Source organism: Podarcis vaucheri (assembly GCF_965113315.1).
Source record: "Podarcis vaucheri genome assembly, chromosome: 9".
Lineage (NCBI taxonomy): Eukaryota > Metazoa > Chordata > Lepidosauria > Squamata > Lacertidae > Podarcis > Podarcis vaucheri.
This window is the reverse complement of record NC_138767.1, coordinates 53,596,584-53,616,373: the sequence shown is the minus strand read 5'-3', so window position 1 is coordinate 53,616,373 and position 19,790 is coordinate 53,596,584. Positions and strand designations below refer to the sequence as shown.

At 43.4% G+C, this 19,790-nt stretch overlaps 1 long non-coding RNA gene across 1 annotated transcript in view; it reads right to left on the bottom strand.

Annotated features, from left to right (window-relative positions):
- Positions 1-19,790, bottom strand: part of LOC309540964 — a 56,172-nt gene that overhangs the window by 30,428 nt on the left and 5,954 nt on the right. Inside the window, exon 2 of the long non-coding RNA XR_014223584.1 lies at positions 16,971-17,164. This is a non-coding gene — a long non-coding RNA (uncharacterized lncRNA). The remainder of the gene's footprint in view (positions 1-16,970; positions 17,165-19,790) is intronic.

The following is a 19,790-nucleotide window of genomic DNA, read 5'->3' as shown; positions in this document are numbered from 1 at the left end:
TCTGGCATCATTACTCAAGATGACTCTTCTGAAGATTCCTTCCGGCGTCTCCAGCAGATATTGAACTTATGACCCTTACATCGCTTATTTTGCTTCTTATCTAGCAGCCCTCCCATTCGCCGATTCCTAGGACTTATTGGGTCAGCTCCAACCTCTTCCGGGTCTGATAATCTGTCTCTGAGTTTGTTTTTGCCTGATTGTGCTTCCAGCGAGCTTTGACTATCTTCTAGGCTGCTCTCAGCTCCTGCCTTATCAGCCTGCCCGTCAAGGTCAGGAAGAGCCAAAGTCTGCAGCTGCTGGCTCTCCCCTGTCTGACTAACATCAAATCTTCCCTGTTCCTGGCTGCTTTCTACAGCTGGCTGCAAACCTTTGCTTGGGGCTGGTTCATTCCTGACAGTACCTCCCATTCCCTATTGCAACCTGCCTCTTCACCTATCTTTCACTTGGGCCCATGAAACTACAATGGTGGCTGGGGCCCTGGCAGCAGCCCCAAGTTGCCAGGTGCTGACCCAAGCCCTGGATCCTAATGGCCCCAGCACAAATTAAGTTCTGCAGAGCATTCTAGATCTGGTTATCCATCCCAACTTTCATCAGTTTCTGGGGGGAGTGCCTTTATTGAGCTGTGTTTCCAAGTGATGCCCATCGCAGTTTTGGATGGCCTCTATAATAAGGTTACCAGATTTTTTTCAATGAATCTAGGACACTTTTCAGCTTCAATGGATTTTATATGGGGACTGATTTGTAAATCTGGGGACTGTCTCCAGGAAACAGGGCTGTCTGGTAAACTTACTCTATAACAAGGTACTGTACACAGACAGACTTTGTAGTTGTGGTCAACCTCAACTGGAAGACATCACTCATTATCTGTTAGCCTGCCCCTTTTATAGAGACCCAGGAGATTACTTTCTGAAACCTTTGTTCGTACAAGCAAGCAGGTACACTCCAGCAGAAATAGTTCAGTTTCTTTTGACAGACAATTATAGCTTCATAACACAAAGAGGGCCCTCTGTGCACTAGATCCAAGAGGAAAAAAGTCAGGAAAAAGGAGTTAGATAAAATCGCTGTAAGTTTTTTTGTGTGATTCGAAATCAATCTAGATTTGAGCTTGTTGGTATCTTTTCTCTCTTACATCATGACTGTTGGCTAATTTTACAGATGTACGTTCTGTATTGTTATATTAATACTCTTGCTGCAGATTTGTCATGGCCTTTGGCTAGAACGATAGACTTATGAACAAATTAAGTTCCGAGTCTTTCTTTTCTTTTACAAAAACAATTGCTTTTTTTCTGTACAGAGCACTTGCCAAGATCGAAGCCATTCTAGCTTCTCGGTGGCATGAAATCTATCCCCAATCAAGATGGCAAAGCAAATGGGAGGAGACATAAATCATGTTGGAATAATTAGGAGTTGCATTAGTGAAGTACAGGTCCGTGAGGCTTTTTCCTGTGTCTTTCAAAGCAAAAGTACTTGAGCAGAACTTGCTTATCGCTCCAGTGACCCCTCTGCAGATAGAATCAAGCAGCAAATCAGGCCATGGCATGTCCTCTGGTGTCTCCTTTTTTGGTCAGAAATTGTTTGGGGAGAAATCCTTGGTATTTGTGGATGTTCATAAACTTCTACACTAAATTCCTATGACATGCAGAAAGACTGGCAGATGGACAACAATAGAGGGAAACATCCACCTTGCATTATTCAATGGTTTAAAGCTCTTACTGATCTTTCCACAATTTAATGAATATTTTTAATTTATGACATTACTTCATTTATATCTCACCGGCCCTCCAAGGATCTCAAGGTGGTGTACAAGGTTCTTCCCCCTCTCCCTTTTATTCCCACAATAACCCTGTGAGATAAGTTAGTCTGAGAGACTGAGACTTGTCCAAGATCACACTGTGAGTTTTATGGCTTAGTGGGGATTTGAACCCTGGTCTCTCATGTCCTTGTCTAACCCTCTAACCACTACAATTATAATAATCAATCTCACTTGAATACCTCTTTGGACATATGGATGGCTTATAGCAATGCATATTTTCAAATTAGAATTCATAGCTTATTCTTACCTTTTTCTGAAGGACTTTCTTATTTTCTGAATATCATTCTTATTGTTAATGCAAGCTGATATTGTTTCTTTCCTTCCCACCCCTTCTGTTATATTGACAGTTAAAAAAAAAGAAATAATCACACCTGTCTTCAGAAATAAAGATATAAACTGAAATCTGAACTACAAAAAAACAAAATTAAAATGCTCATTTCTGTTTCAATGTCTTTTAGATATTGACGCAGTTACTACCAGGTTAGCATGTATGTGTTTGTTCTGGCTTCCGAAACCTCTAACATTATTACTGCTGCTAGGGAACTGTCACCTGTTCTTTCTAATGAAAGAAACCCACTTTATAACTATATTAAAATGTGACTTATGAAACAATGATCCAGAGCTGTGCCTGGAAGCATTTGTCAAGTCATTCTTTCAGCGGTGACATTACATGCTTAGGGTGATTTTAGGGGCGAGGATAAATGAAAGGCTGGGCTGAAGCTGGTCAAGAAGACCATAAATTATAATAATGGTGTCAGCGGTATAAAGAATAATGATGGTAAACAATATGGGCACAACTTATTTATAATGTGCTGCTTTGGTTTGATGTGCCAATATATCCTGAAGAGGTAGGGAAAAGGTTGGCAAAACAAAGAATGAAATACATCACTAAAGGTGCAATCTGTGTGTGTGTGTGTGTGTGTGTGTGTGTGTGTGTGTGTAGAGGTGGCTCTACCACCTTATCCAGTATTCCACCAGGCTCTAGGAAAACTGTGAGCAGAGGAATGCTCTGCATTCTTACATTCATGTCCAGCTGTAGAAACTTCCATTTCCCTAGAATGTAAGAGCAGCCTTCTGGAGCAGGACAAAGGCTATCTGTTCCAGCATCTTGCCCATGGGAAGCCCACAAGCAATTGCCCTCTCCCCACCAGGGAATGCTAGCAACTGACATTCAGGTGCATGTTACATCTGGGTGTTAGGGGAGTATTAGGGGAGGCATAGTACCTCTGGTGGGGGACACGCCATGCTCCTTCTGAGGCTTGTCAACCTGGGAAGGCAGCCAATCTAGAAGAAGGAAAACTCTGGTTCTAAACCTCTGCTGCCTTGCAGGATACCTTCGTGAGAAGAAAATGCTAAGAAGTAGAGCCTACACAAATCCGGAGTGGAATCCCTAAGACGGTTGGATGGCCTTCTTCCAGCAACTCCTGCAGCCCAGCTGGTGCCAAACATATTGCTCTGCTTTCCTTTGGACTACATTAGTGAGGCTGAGAGAGGGGTCTTGTTGTCTGAGCAGCCCAGGACCTCCATACATACGGCCCAGGCTTTGCCCAAGGAAGGTGATTTTGGTGCTGCTAACGCAGCAGTTTGGCTTCACCTTCGAAGGCGCACTCCATTGTCTCTCAGGACAGGCAGATGCCAACAATTGCCTTCAAGAGTGGAGGCAGTGCATTAGAGTTGGTCCTCACTGATTTCTTTATAATCCATGGATTTGTCTAATTCTCTTTTAAAGCCATCTGAGCTCTCTCCTGCCCTGCCCCCATTCCCCATCTCATGGAATCAATGGGTGGGAAAGAGGAGGGAGAGATTGACACACGTTCAAAAGCAGGGAGAGCTAATCTGGTGTCCTCCAAATGTTGTTGGATTCCAACTCCCACCATCCCTGGTCACCATGGTCAAGGATGGTGGGAGTTGTAGCCCACAATACTGGAGGGCACCATGTTGTTTACGCCTCCTCAAAAGCATGTCTGAATTCTCTCCCAGTTTGGGAGCCTGCCAGGGGACCAGGAGGGCCTGGGATCCTTTGGATCTCAGCTGCTTCCTTGACACCTCCAACATGCTCCTGTTTTTTACCTTCTAGCACTGCTTAGGCCAGCCCTTCGGAGGAGCTAGTGGTGTCAGAGCGGGTGCTGGGCCTCCCTCTCTGATGCCAGAGCTCTTCTCCAGCATCAAAGTGGGTCTCCCAGGATTTGAGCCTAATATACAATATGATCAAAATACAGAGAGCAAACACGACAAAGGGCAGCCTTTAAAAAAAGTTCATTGCCTCTAGCAGAAAAATAAACCCCAGAGAAGGGACCTGAAGAGGATGGTCCAAATAGGTATAAAGTGGTACCTCGGGTTACAGATGCTTCAGGTTACAGACTCCGCTAACCCAGAAATAGTACCTCGGGTTAAGAACTTTGCTTCAGGATGAGAACAGAAATTGTGTGGCGGCAGCACAGCAGCAGCGGGAGGCCCCATTAGCTAAAGTGGTACCTCAGATTAAGAACAGTTTCAGGTTAAGAACGGACCTGCAGAATGAATTAGGTTCTTAACCTGAGGTACCACTGTATATGGAAGAAGGCTGCCTTTCAGGTATCCTGATTCCAAGCCACTGGAGGCTTTCAAGGTTGAGCTTGGAAAATGACTGAGAAGCAGTGCAGCTGATAAAGCACTGGTGAACAAAATGCCCAGTCCCATTCAGAAATATTGGGTCCTGTTTAGACCCAGCTGCATCTTCAAGAGAATTTTAAAGGTGTTCCAAGGTACAACAGGTGACATTGAATTCTGTGAGCCACTGCGGTCACAAAATCCTAGGGCAATCCCTTCCTTTGCCATTGCCCTGGATATACCCATTGATAAATGGAGAGGCTGAAAGGTGTTGGGTGAGGGATACACTCCGTAACCCTTCTTTCCATGCAGTCATTCATGTGTATGAAACACTGCCACTGAAACAAACTTGCTCTTCCTCCAAATGCACCAGCACTGCCCTGGTTCAAGGCTAGTGCATTGCAGCAAAGCATTGTTGTAAGACTGGGAGGAATCTGTGTAGCAGAGAGTTAATAGACTATTGAAATATTGCTGTAGGCCCCCTCTAGCTGTCACACATACCTTTTGTTAGGGAAACTACAGGTGATGTGTTTCCATGGGAACTAATTGTTAGAGGATCTTCCTTGTCTTCTGACAGGCGGGGAAAATATCTGAAAGGGGATGTGCCCACCTGTGAAGAATGGGACTAAGGCAAAGTAAGGAGGACACAGAAAGCTGAGTTTGGGCTCTGCCAACAGCTGGCTGCGTCTCTCTAGGGATCTGACAACAGGCTGCAGATCTGGAATGTTCTTTCACCCATGCACTATCTCTGTATGTACCAATAAACTCATATGTTACAAAATGTCACATGCCTTCTGTGGCTTCTTTCCAAAGGGAAATTGAGCCTCGTCAAGCACTGCAACACTGACATCTCTCACTTCTCAGATAAGTGGGGTGAACTTAACATTATCATGGCATAAGAAGCTCCATCTTCAGAGTCTTCAGCTTATGATAGAGGAGGGGAAAGAAACATCTGGGGCTATTGAGGGATTGGGGAGAATAAATGTGGGCTCAGTTTAAAGGAAGGTAAAGCTGTACATGAAATCAAGTAGCCTTTATTATGAAGAGTACATTATAGCTTTTCAGTTTGGTTCAGAGGGTCCCTTGCTTAGGGGCCTTTGACATCAACTAATTATCATTATATCTGAGAAATTAACCTCCAAGAAAGATACGTATTCATATTTTCATGTAATGAAATTATGAGTTGCGTCTTGTACTGGTCTTCTAGGGTTGAAAACTGATTCCTAGAGGTAACAGATGAGATTACAAAACAATAAATTGGGGCAATCGTGTTTCATTTCATATTGCATTTCAGGCAGAAAAATGGGGAATTGATTAACAGAAAGATTAACTGATTCCAAGATTAACAAATATTTTAGCCTCAGAACAAAGCTGTGAGGCAGGGAGAGGCTGGGAAACAATGCTATTGCCAAGGCTATCCCATGACCTTCACCACTCACTAATCGGGGCTTTCCACATTCCAATCCACAGTACTATACTGATATTCTCTGATAAAGGTCTTGGTGGGTAATAAACCACACTTGGCAAGACATGAATACGCCGAGCTTACTGTAGAAATGCATTGATTATTATTAATTTTTTAATGTCTGTCTCTTGTATTCTTTCCATGTAACATTTTTACAAATCAGTTTCATTTGTTGAGACATTAGGAAGAAAAGGGGGAGAGGGGTGGAGGGGGTGGAAGTGGGTGGGGGTGGGGGTTGGGTGGCGATGTTTCTATTTTGCTTAATGTATGTAGGGTTTGGTGTCAGCGTTGCTTGTGCAGGTTCTCTGCTGTTCACTTGTGTTCCTTTGATGGTGAGAGAGGTTGGGGTTGGCCTTGTTTGCTTGTGATTGGCTGTGGTGATCTTTGTTTTCATGAGTGAGTGGGATGGGTGGGTGTTTTGGATCAGGTTAGCCATATTGATTTGTATGCTGTTGGTGGATTGTTGTCATTGTCTTGTTGGGCTGTGTATGTGATAAAGGGGAGCCATACCAGGGTGAAGGCGTCTTCTTCTGTTTGTCCCCGTGTCAGTTTCAGTTTATTGGTTAATTTTTCTAGTAAGGCTGTTTTAGAAATGCATTGATGAAACTAGATTTGGGGGGTTCTCATAAAGCCACAACATTCTAGGCTGGAGCTGAATCTGTGCTGTGCCCATGCATATTTCTGCACTTTCTATTTCCTGTATTTCATTTAGATAACAAATACTGTGATGGTACAGGGTGGGGCAGAGTGGTGGCACGAACATGGTGGTTCAGATGCACTCCTGCCTCTGCAGCAGTGCCACACTGACCTCATCGCTGCCCTGCTCCACCTCTGTACCCTCACGGCAAGTGGCAGTGACACGGCTGTTGGGAGTAGGGCACCAAGGTGCCGCCTCGCTCCGCCAGCCATTCCAGATAAAATAAATACTAAGAACTCCCCCCTCTCTTTCCCCCCCTCATCTACAAAATGTATTTGAATGTATCTACTCCTTCAAAACACGTTTGATCTATTTTTATTTCACTGTACATTGTAATGGCATGTCATGTGTTAATTTGACTGAGCCTTTTTTCCCTTTCCTGCCCAGCTCGGGATTGTTTTATAATTGCGTAGCTCCACTTCCAGAATTATAAAGCAATTACAGTATTTCACTACTTAAAGGACCCATATATACTTCCTGTTGGGAAGGTAAAAAATCCTTGCACAATTCCTTCAGGGAAAAGAGAGAACGAAGGCAAGCCTAATAAAAAATAAAGGTAATACATGGCAATTATATAGTGCGGTATATCTTCAAAGCACCGTGTAAGCTTTTAATAATTTAAATGCTGGCGAAATGGTCCATTGCAAATTAATTATCCATTAAATTTCCATCTTGTTTTCCCTTTCCAAGTTCTTTGGGAATCAGTCCCATTTTGGATAAATGTATTCTGTCTTCAGAAGGACTGGATCGGTGCTTTTATTTGCCAAATAGATTATCTAAGCAATGTTCAGCCTACACCCGCTCTTCCAGTAATACTTCTGACAGTTTTAAGTTTTTACTCATTGTTGCCTTCTACAACACATGTGTCTAGTCCCAGTATTGATTGCTATTTATCATTTGGTTGAAACAGAGCAGTGAAAAACAAACAGGCAAAGCAAATGTTTTTGTGCATGAACACTTCTTTCCTGGTGACTGAATTAGCAGACTTCAAACAGCCCAATCATATGGATGGCAGCAGTGATTTAAGCTAAAGGCTTGGGGCTAATCCACACCATATACAGTCAACACACATTTAAAGCACATGAATTCCCATCAACGAATCCTGGGAAAGGTAGTTTGTTAAGGGTGCTGGGCAGGGGAAACAGTTACCAGGATTCTTTGGGGAAAGTCATTGGCTTTAGATGTGTGCTGTGCTTTAAATGTATAGTGTATATCATGGGTAGGCAAACTAAGGCCCAGGGGCTGGATCCGGCCCAATCGGCTTCTAAATCTGGCCCATGGACGGTGTGGGAATCAGCGTGTTTTTACATGAGTAGAATGTGTCCTTTTATTTAAAATGCATCTCTGGGTTATTTGTGGGGCATAGGAATTCATTCATTATTATTTTTCCAAATATAGTTCAGCCCCCCACGAGGTCTGAGGGACAGTGGACCAACCCCCTGCTGAAAGTTTGCTGACCCATGGTGTATATCTGTCCTTCTCTATGCACTGGAAGCTGCCTCAGTAGCTCCTCTGGAGATGCTGCAAGGGGTCTAGATGGGATCTTGACCCTATTATACCTCTGAAAAAAAATAGTTTGGTTGCTGCACACTAATACCTTGAAGCCATTGGTTTTGGGTCCTAGCTAAACAAAGCCTGCTCCCTCAACCATTCCTCAATTGGTTTCCAGACCATTGATCATCTTGGTCACCCTCCTCTGCATACTTTCTAGCTTGTCAATATCCTTCTTAAATTGTGGCACCCATAACTAGACACAGCACTCCAGGTGTGATTTGACCAAGGCAGAATAGTGTGGTACTATTACTTCCCTGGGACGCGGGTGGCGCTGTGGGTAAAAGCCTCAGCGCCTAGGGCTTGCCGATCGAAAGGTCGGCGGTTCGAATCCCCGCAGCGGGGTGCGCTCCCGCTGCTCGGTCCCAGCGCCTGCCAACCTAGCAGTTCGAAAGCACCCCCGGGTGCAAGTAGATAAATAGGTACCGCTTACCAGCGGGAAGGTAAACGGCGTTCCGTGTGCTGCGCTGGCTCGCCAGATGCAGCTTTGTCACGCTGGCCACGTGACCCGGAAGTGTCTCCGGACAGCGCTGGCCCCCGGCCTCTTGAGTGAGATGGGCGCACAAACCCCAGAGTCTGTCAAGACTGGCCCGTTCGGGCAGGGGTACCTTTACCTTTACCTAATAATAATTTTATTGTTTATACTCTGCCCATCTGGCTAGGTTTCCCCAGCCACTGTGGGACGCTTACAGCACACATAAAAACATAGTAAATTGTCAAATATTAAAATCTTCCCAATACAGGGCTGTCTTCAGATGTCTTCTAAAAGTTGTATAGTTCTTTATTTCCTTGGCACCTAAATGGGAAGGTGTTCCACAGGGAGGGCACCACTGCTGAGAAGGCCCTCTGCCTGGTTCCCTGTAACTTCACTTCTCACAGTGAGAAGGTCCTCAGAGCTGGACTTCAGTGTCCAGGCTGAACAATACACTACTGTAAAACTATATGTAACTGCAATAGTCACATAGTATTCCTTTGGTTATCCTTGCTTTCAAGTCCTTCCCCATCCTCTGTTGTTTCCTTTATATCTATGTTTAGTTATTGGAAGCCCTATGGGGCAGGGACCTGTCCTCTTGTTCTTTGCAAAGTACAGAAATAGTACTTAAGGATGGATGAATCTGTCAGTTTTGGTTTTTCTTGGTTTCTCATTTTCCAGGTCTTAAATTCAGTTCTCCACATTGTTGCAGCACATAAGCCCTCCCCAAAAAAAAAATCCTCATGGAATTTAGTCAGCATTTTAGTGCAAATTTCTCATAATAAACACATCTTGGTTTGCAGTTTTGATGAATATACATATTATTTCCCCTATATGATGCATCTTTGCATGTTATCTTCACTAACATATGCATTTTCATACCCCTAATGCATGCATTCTTGTGCATGTTGCATGGTTGAAGAACTACACTGCAAAATTTGGAGAAGTGCAAATTTCAAAGACTAGCTGTCTTTCAGTTTGCATATTGGTTTGAGAACAACAAATTAGGTGCCTCCTGAAAAATGTACTAATGTTTACAACTCTTAATAAGTTTTAATAAGTTTTCACCCCTTCATGGATCACTGCCTTGCCGTGGTGAAGGGGCTTGAATAACTCAGAGAAACTATGCCTGGAAACGAAAGGAAAGTCCAATGCTGTAAAGAAAAATATTGCATATTTTTGGTTGATCGCCGAAGAATTGATGCTTTTGAACTATGGTGCTGGAGGAGACTCTTGAGAGTCCCATGGACTGCAAGAAGATCAAACGCATCCATTCTTAAGGAAATTAGCCCTGAGTGCTCACTGGAAGGACAGATGCTGAAGCTGAGGCTCCAATACTTTGGCCATCTCATGAGAAGAGAAGACTCCCTGGAAAAGACCCTGATGTTGGGAAAGATGGAGGGCAGAAGGAGAAGGGGACGACAGAGGACGAGATGGTTGGATGGTGTTCGCAAAGCTACCAGCATGAGTTTGACCAAACTGCGGGAGGCAGTGGAAGACAGAAGTGCCTGGCGTGCTCTGGTCCATGGGGTCACGAAGAGTTGGACACGACTAAACGACTAAACAACAAGTTTTCAGCCATAAGTGAGAATATCAGAAGACCTCAAGGACAACATCCTAATATTTATATATAAAATACCCTGCTCCCAACACCAATAATATTATTACTAATAAAATTGTCCAGGGTTTTTGAATAAATTGACCCATTTTTGTGTATGTTTAATGTTTAATAGACTATTGTATTTTAATATTCTGTTGGAAGCCGCCCAGAGTGGCGGGGGAAACACGGCCAGATGGGTGGGGTATAAATAATAAATTATTATTATTAATTTTCATTCAGTGGCATTTTCTTTCTTTCATTATTTGTTATTATACACCATCGAAGTATGTGTCCTTGCTTAAATACAGTGGTACCCCGCAAGATGAACGCCTCGCAAGACGGAAAACCCACTAGACGAAAGGGTTTTCCATTTTGGAGGCGCTTCGCAAAACGAATTTCCCTATGGGCTTGCTTCGCAAGACGAAAGCCCATAGGGAAATCTCTGGGACAGCCGGACTTCAAGGGAATCCCTTGGCCCCCCGCCGGACTTCCCGAAGCTCTTTTGAAGTCCGGTGGGGGGAGAAGGGCTTTTCTTCCCACCCCCAGCCTTCAGAACAGCCTTCTGAAGGCTGGCGGTGGGAAGAAAAGCCGTTCTCCCCCCGCCTGCCTACAGAAGAGGTTCGAGGAAAGAGGCGAAGGAGCGCTGCCCCTTCACCTCTGTCCCCTGAGCTTGCCGTTCTCCCCCCGGCCTGCCTTCAGAAGAGGTCCGGGGACAGACTGTCCCCGGACCTGGTCTGAAGGCAGTCTCCATAGGAACGCATTAATTGATTTTCAATGCATTCCTATGGGAAACCATGCTTCGCAAGACAAAAAACTCGCAAGACGAAGAGACTTGCGGAACGAATTAATTTCATCTTGCGAGGCACCACTGTAATAATTTTTTTTATTTTTATAAAATAGATGTATTTATTAGGTAGTTCATTAAACTGCAAATACTGAAATTATCCCCAATTGTTCTCTATGTATCTATCCATCCATCCGTCCATCTTGGAGTAGGAGAACAACTCCCTCTAGCGCCACTATTTGTTATGTGTGGCTAGTTGCCCATGACTACCTAGCTAGATTGTTACAGTTCCCCAAGAGGGCGATCAAATAAGGAGGATCAATACATAAGCACTGTAGCATCATGTCTTATACTATATATTAAAGCCTTTCTCCCTAGCAACTTAACTATAGGTGCCTGTGTTTTTCTACTCTCAAGGAACCGAGAGCTACTTACGTGTTGTAATTTATCATTTGTTTACAGCAAAACTAAGTACCAAACATGTGTATGAATTACATTTTCTTCATGTGGCATCAATTATAGCCAAGATCAAAGCTGTTGGTTCTTTTGATGTATTATATTTAAAATATATTTTAAGTGCACATCCCTTTTGCATCAGTGGCGAAGCAAAACGTGGCACGTTGCCCTGCATATTTACCATAGATTCTATCGGGATTTGCTATTAGGCTTTCCAAGTGTTCAGACCAAAGAGCCAACTTTCCTATGGGTTTACTACTCTCTTATGCAGAACCCATGGTGCTTCGCTAAAATCAGGACTAAAGTGTGGTGTGGTAGAGTGGATAGAGTATTAGGCTTGAAATGTTCTTTGTTAAGTCTATTGGGAACTGTAGCTGTGTGAACTGGATTTGATATCCCGCTTTATCACTACCCGAAGGAGTCTCAAAGCGGCTAACATTCTCCTTTCCCTTCCTCCCCCACAACAAACACTCTGTGAGGTGAGTGAGGCTGAGAGACTTCAGAGAAGTGTGACTGGCCCAAGGTCACCCAGCAGCTGCATGTGGAGGAGCGGGGAATTGAACCCAGTTCCCCAGATTACAAATCTACTGCTCTTAACCACTACACCACACTGGCTCACAGGGTTGTTGTAAGGATAAAATGGGAAGCAGAGAATCTTGAGCTCCACATTTTGGCATTGCACAGGGTGGCACTGAAATTTGAGATCCCAAGGTCTGCCACTGACTTTCCATCGGTGGTGTGCTGCCTCCAAACCTGGAGATTCCATTAAGGCAGGTGTCACAAATATGTTCCCCTTTAGGTGTTTTGGACTACATCTGCCATCATTCCTGTTCATGTTGGCTAGGACTGATGGGAATGGTAGCCCACAAGATCTGGATGGCACCATGTTGGCTACCCCTGCATCATACTCATACTTAAGCGAGTCCTTGACTTGTGGACATATCATTGAGCAACACTGAAGAAGAAAAGAAGCACTGAAACTTCCCCTCCTCCAAAAGAAGTATGGTAAGAAGAGCAAATAAGAGCCACCATGAAATAAACAATGATAATTGAATAACAGTGCACACATTTTTGTATATTAATCTGTCAGCAGAATCTTCCTTTCCCTTGGCTTAGAGTTTGTGGAAAGTTTGGGAGGGGCGGATGAGCCGAGTGCCTGGCAAGACATGGTTTACATGCTAATGCATCTCTTTGAACCCATGCAGCAGGATATCAACTCACTAATTGCAGGGTTACCGTGGTAAAACATAGTGCTTCTTTAATAGCAGAGTGCACTGGCATATAATTATACCATGACAGTTTTGCTTAGTGTCAGATAAGTTATATGCACTTGTTACTAAAAATATTTCAGGATTTTAACCTAAAGGAGAACAGTGGAAAAGAACAATGGCTTGCTAATTATGTTTCTGTCTGGTTGTTGCCTAAGCCTTGGAAGAATTACTCAAAGGTGTCCATTAAAAATAAAATAAAACCCAACCTCCAAAAGGAAGAAAGGGCACCTTGAAAGCGACTTCCATGTTTCCCCAGAATGCACTTCTCTCATGCAACATGGATTGCCTTCATATGAAGTTTCTAATCTGGAGAACCCACTTCTTTTTTAATACCTCTTTATTTGCTTTCCATTCAGTATCATAATGCTCAAACAAGTCAAAGTACTCAGATTTGAGTTGTGTTTCACTGAAGGAAACTGTGCACCACCAGTTTAAGTCGTTGCCTGTGTCTTCATAGCTGCAGAGCAATCCTACATTTGCCAGGCTGGGTAGACACTTAACCACTATTGCTTTGACCACCTTTTATAGGGTAGCTACATAATGTTACCATCAAATCACTGTTATCCTGCGGTTTTACTGCCTTTTTTCAGACTACAGAACTCCTGATGTTTGTTGTTATTGTTGAAAGAATACTAGTGTGGTTTCCTTAAGTGCAGATGTTGTTAGTCCTGCTCTTTAGTCTTTGATAAAGAGCAGGACTAACAACATCTGCACTTAAGGACATAGACAGTGACATATCAGGCAGACGAACCAATTGCCCTTCATCTACTTTGGCACATCTCCCCCCCCCCCCGTGACATTTTATTAGCAAATGAATTATTACTTTTAATCAGCCATCTTGTTTTGTGTTCAGACTAGCATTTTCATCTTTATATTTTTAACTTTTTGAAATATTCATGCAGTGGCGCTTACATGAAAAGGCATTTTGTTTTTAACACTGACATTAAAAAATCATGCTTACTTTCCAATTGCTGTCATTTTAGCACTGTTTTTTTTTTCCAGTCTTTTAATTAGCACTGAAACATTTTAGCCTACCTTTAAAAATGATCTAAAGCCATTGCACAATAGCATCTAAGTTTTTAAAAGCATGTTAGTACACATTTAAACAAAAACAAAAACCTGTTGGTTTGTTTTAAAGGAAAAAGGCATTATGAAGTAGGCTGCTCAAAATTGTCCCTTCGTCTCCCACAAAGTAGTGCGGGAGGAACATAGTGGGATGTATGCACACATAAAACAATACTAACAAAACAATTCCCTCCAAGTGGCGCAGTGAGTCCGTGCATGGAGCTGTTAACCAGAAGGTTGGTGATTCAAGCCCAACCAGGTATGGCTGTGGGCAGGATTCCTGCATTCTTGGCTAGATGATCCACAGGGTCCTTTCCAACTCTACAATTCTGTGATTCTGTGATTCTACTATAGTCACTGAGATGTGGGGAAGCAATTGCAATTTCAAAGTCACCTCCAGACTGTCAGATACCAGAATGTAGGTGTGTGCAATTAAAATGGATTAAAGTTCCAGCACAACAAACCCACTTTTTAAACATTGACCTTTTGTGAATAGAAAGGTGATGGGGAAATTGTTGTTATTGTTATACAGTGGTACCTCAGGTTACATACACTTCAGGTTACATACGCTTCAGGTTACAGACTCCACTAACCCAGAAATAGTACCTTGGGTTAAGAACTTTGCTTCAGGATGAGAACAGAAATTGTGCTCCGGCAGCACGGCAGCAGCAGGAGGACCCATTAGCTAAAGTGGTGCTTCAGGTTAAGAACGGACCTCCGGAACGGACTAAGTACTTAACCCGAAGGTACCACTGTACTGTGTAATAAGCAGTAAGAGCAAAAGGAATGAGGCTGTGGGCAACTTTGACATCAGTTGTTGTTTAGTCGTTTAGTCATATCCGACACTTCATGTCCAACTCTTCGTGACCCCATGGACCAGAGCACGCCAAGCACTCCTGTTTTCCACTGCCTCCCGATACCCAACTCAGGTAGTCACCCCTGAAGGGTATCATGGTTGATGGCACTGAAAGCCACAAAGAAATCAACAAAGTCACACTTCCCCAATCTTTCTCCCAACAGTGTCTGCCCACTGCATAAGCTTTGTGCTAACCAGCCAGAATGGATGCTCACTAAAGGAGCTTCACATGTAAGCTATTCTGAAAGAGCAACCAGTCTGGAAACAAACTTAAAATAATAGTTATGGTTGCTGTTGTTGCTACCAATATGCGAGCTAACTATTAAGTGCTAGCTATGCAGATTACTGCTATGCACCAGCAATAGCTGTCAACTCTTAACAGCTGGCCTCACCTGGTCAAAGTGCAGCTGACTGCTGTGTTATTTGATATGCTTTCAAGTTGCCAACACCTGCTAGCTAAGCACGTTAGTACTGTAAATAATTGTGTTAAGAGATATATATGCTAGTTCCCAACATTGTCACACTATGAGCTGTCACGCTGAGAACATGTCAAAGATGGTGATTCGGTGATTCTACCAAAGGGCAGGCAACCATTTCGGGGGAAGGGTGTGTGTGACCAGTGTAGAGACTCCTCAACCCCCAATTTGACAGAGAATATACATTTTCTGATATCTCCTTCCACCCAAAAGGACTTGCCCTTCCATTAGGTGGTCACCTTGGAGCCATCAAAGCACAGAAAATTCTTAGCTCTTTGATTTATTATTGTTGTATTTTTCCAGTCAGGGGCAGGGAGAGAGGTACTTGTGAGATTTTGTGCCTTAAGTGCCAAAATAACTTTACTAGTTTAGTATTATGCACCTTGACTGGACAGCAAAATGTCTTAGCCGGTCGACCCATCCAAGAGGCAAGGTGAGGCAGTGGCCTTGGGTGGTAGGTCTGGTTTCCAAGGAATGAATTGCCCACTGCTGCTGCCACAGTAGCACCAGCAGCTGTGGCATGCTCCACCTCCTCAGCAGCTCCCTTTCCCAATGCTGCCTCTACAGCAGCCTCCTACCACCCCTATGGAAGAAATGGCAAGGGGTGCTCTCTGGGGTCTCCTGGGCTCTGCACCCACACAAAGTGATTCAGAGCGGGTCTGTTCCCCCCTTAACTACCTTTGGTTCCCACTTCAAATGACAGGTAAGGCCAATTTGATCCCCCACCCCAAGCCCCAGATGTAGATCTTTATTTACTCCCTTGTTCCTCATGTAGAGCTTTAATCCTCCATTGTTCTCAGTGTAGACCTTGTTCCCAATGTATATTTTTATTCACCACTTGCTCTTGATGTAGATTTTCACTCACTCCTGCTTCCTGGTGGGAAGGTGGAGGCAGGCACCATTTTGTGGTTCACCTCAGGCATCAAAATGTCTGGCCCTGCTTCTTACCATGGAACAGACACCCACAACGAGATCGTGTGAATGGAGTCAGCCATGTGTGAAATATGAAATCAGTTTTGGTTATTCATCTCCTCTCTTGCTACAATTTCATATTTCTCAGCCTACATCTGAAAACTATGTATGAATGAACTACTGCTTCATTCAAAAGCTACAACAGCCTATCCTACCTTAGACGAGCATTCACAATCTTAGCCAAAAGTACAGTCAGGTGTACTCAGCTGGCTTAACACGCACTCCCCCTCCCCAACAGATAAGTATCCAATTGACATGTAGCAACCTCCAAGCACCCTTTCCACAGCTTTGGAAGAAAAGCAGATCTAAATCGAGAGACAGTGCACTTCAGGCTTGTGGGATCTAATTTGTACCTTATTAGAATATAAAGGGAATTAGAATTAAGCTGTTGAACTCAGGGTTTTGTTTTGAATACCAGAAGTGGGCTGAGTTCGCAATCGTTCCACACAAAAACTCATTTACTCACTACCCCAAGCAGCCTGTTTTAGAATGGAAGAGTCATTTTGTGGTTGCTGCTAAACATTGCGAGACAATATCATTGCTGATTTAATGCAAATAACTCAGACATATACCAGTAGATCCTGCAAGGAGCCAACTCCTAGGGGCTGAGGGGGCTTGGGCCCCACCAATAAACTATTTCAGGGGGCTGGGCCCCCCAAAAAAGGTTGATGGGCATTGCCATTCAAATGGTATGTGATTATGTGGGGCATGGCTTACCTTCCCCCTCCCCCAATATTTTATTCAAGTTAGCACCCCTGAGATCCAGATCTATCTGCTCCCATCTCTGATCTAAATTATTCAAGAAGTTGTGGTGAGCAGTTGATTCTGACATTGCTGCTGTAGATCCTTCACCATCTGCCATGTCCAAGTTGACTGAAGGTGAGTGGATTTGTCTGCACCTACCTGGAAATAACTCCCACTGAACTTGATAAGATTTGCTTCAGAATAGACATGCATAGGATTGTGTTGCACATCAACAAAGATTCTAGCTGAGGCATCACAGAGAGCAACAGATGGTCTGCCTTCTACAGATTCCATCTTGGGCTTCATCAGACACCTTACAACAATCTGGAAGATCTCGGCTGGATGTGGTTAAACTGATACAGTGGTAACAGAGAAGGAAGATGTTGTCTTTTAGGGAGAGAAAGCAGACATAAAAATAAATCTACCCTAGACAGTCAACGGTGTTCTGTAGACCCTTATTTCTGTTAAACTAAGTTAGATGTAATTTAGCAGGTCTGTTCTTGATATTAGAACTTTCCTCTTATGACCCATTTTTCTTTTTGCTATTGAAGACAATAGTCTTGCATTGAGAATAAAATACAAAGGAAATTAGGAAAGAGCCTGTGTGAGTGAAGACAATATGAGGAGGGAATATTTTAGCAGAGATGGAGATGAGATTAAATGTTACCAGACATCAGAGCAGGAGAAAATCTCAAAGGTATTTTCCAATAAATACTTTGGAATATTGTGCAATTTCCTCGTGTGCTTTAAAACTCATTACTATTTCATTCTGTAGAATTGTTCCTTGATGAATTTGTGATTAAAGCAGACCACTTGTGGGAGAAAAAGAAGAAAGAAGACCATAGGGTTGGTGTAAAATAATTTCTAGATATTTGTCACATTTCCACAGTATCAATAACTTGGGGGGGGGTATCTAACAGCCTGATCCTATACTATATATGCTCAGTACTGTCTCTGGTACCACCAGAAAGATCACATCAATGGACTAGGAAGGGGACATCAGAGATGTCCCTTTCCACCTGCTTTGCTACTGCAGCCTCTTCCAAGTGCTAGCAAACGACAGTGAAGGGATATCTTGCTGTTCACAGTCCATGAGCTAAACAACAGCACATGAGGCTTACTGGAGTCTAATATTATACCCTGATGGAACTGTTGAGTCTCCTCACACAGCACAGCTATGCCATCCATGTTTGGGAATGTCACCTGTGCAACAACAATAATGACAGCTGTTGAAATGGGGGTTAGAAGCATGGCCCAGATGTAGGCGATGTGATGGTTGTCGGCAATCTCCTATAGATTCAGTTCAGGGATGAGATAGTTCCCCCCCCCAAAAAAAAATCAGAAAATAAAATCCCTCCCCCAAGCCCATTTCTGAAACTGGATCCCCTCTGGGGCCATTGGGAGCATGACAGAGTTGAAGTATTGCCAGGAACACCCTGAGAACCTGTGAATCGTGCCTGCCTTCCCTTCCTATGCTTGACAGGAGCAATGATGCCAGAGGGATCCCAAAATACTGCAAGGAAGCTGGGCATAGCATTGGTGCCCTGCTTTGATTTATAATCAAAACTGCAACATTTCAGCAAGCCAACATGTTCCATGCTTTCATATGTTGCTCATCTATGTACACAGGAACGTAGGGAAACTACCTTATACCAGGTCAGATTATTGGTCCATCCAGGCCAGCTTTGTCTACTCTGACTTGCAATGTGGCTCTCTAAGGTGTCAAGTCTTTCCCCATTCCTTGATGCTTTTGATTGGACATTCTGGGAACCTGAGACCTTTTCATGTAAAGTGCTCTAAGGTTGCAATCCTGTACCCAGTTTCCACGAGGGTAAGCCCCACTGAAAACTCAAGGGAGCTTGCATCTGATTAGACAAGTATAGGATTGTGCTGTGAAATATTATCCAGAGCTGACTTTAACCTTGCAGATTCATAGGTAGAAGCGCTTCTTGAGCTTACATTACTCAGAATCAATGCATCTGTTTCACTACAACTGCCTTGATTCCCCTTAAGTTTTATTTGCCCACCTCTCAATATACACAGCCACACACCTGAACAAAAACCCATATACACTGTAAACTCTCCATAATGCTCCATGCTGTTCATTGGAACTGCTGCCAGGAGACAGAGAAACCTTGTTTTTCCTGAACCCCTTTGCTTGAGTTGAAAGCTGAGAAAATACCTCCCATGAAGTCAGATAAGGAGTCACTTTCTCTGCCACTGTTAAAAAGCAGATATGAGCTTCTAGTTCCAACACCTATCAGTAAGGCCCTAATCTCAGTTAAAAATATAAGACTGGGGGATTTTTCTGGGAGCCCACAGATTACAATAAACTGTGTATTCTGTGAAAGTAAAAGAAAGAAAGAAAGAAAGAAAGAAAGAAAGAAAGAAAGAAAGAAACTTAATCACAATAAAAAATGAAGAAATATGGATTTATATAAACTGACTTTATACCAGAATAGTTTGGAGTAAACATGAAACATTAATCAACCACCCACACTACTGTTATTAAATTTTTCTTGGGTTATTGAGACGTTTTCTCCAGCATGTTTCCTCTGGGTATTAGCAAAGCACCAGAATAATGTGTGAATCAAAATACATGATGGATAAAGTGGGGGAGGACGGGAGAAACAGGTTTGAGAAATATCATGTTTTCTGCAGTCAAAGCACACAGACACTGTGGAAAAAGCCCTTTGTTTTGAAAGTCCTATATTGGCCCAAATATGGGCCCCATTTCAGACCTGAAACCTAGGGCCTGAGATCTCTTCACACACACACCACCACCACCACCACCACCACCAATAAAATATTTGAGAGGGCTGGACCCCCCCCCCAAGTTAATGGGCATTGCCATTCAAATGGTGTCTGTGTGCTGTGTCATATGTGTGGGATGTAAACACAGGAACAGTCAATGACAACATTCCTAGAGTGTACATGTTACAACAAGGGGAGGGATGTCTGTCCAGCAAACAGGTAAAC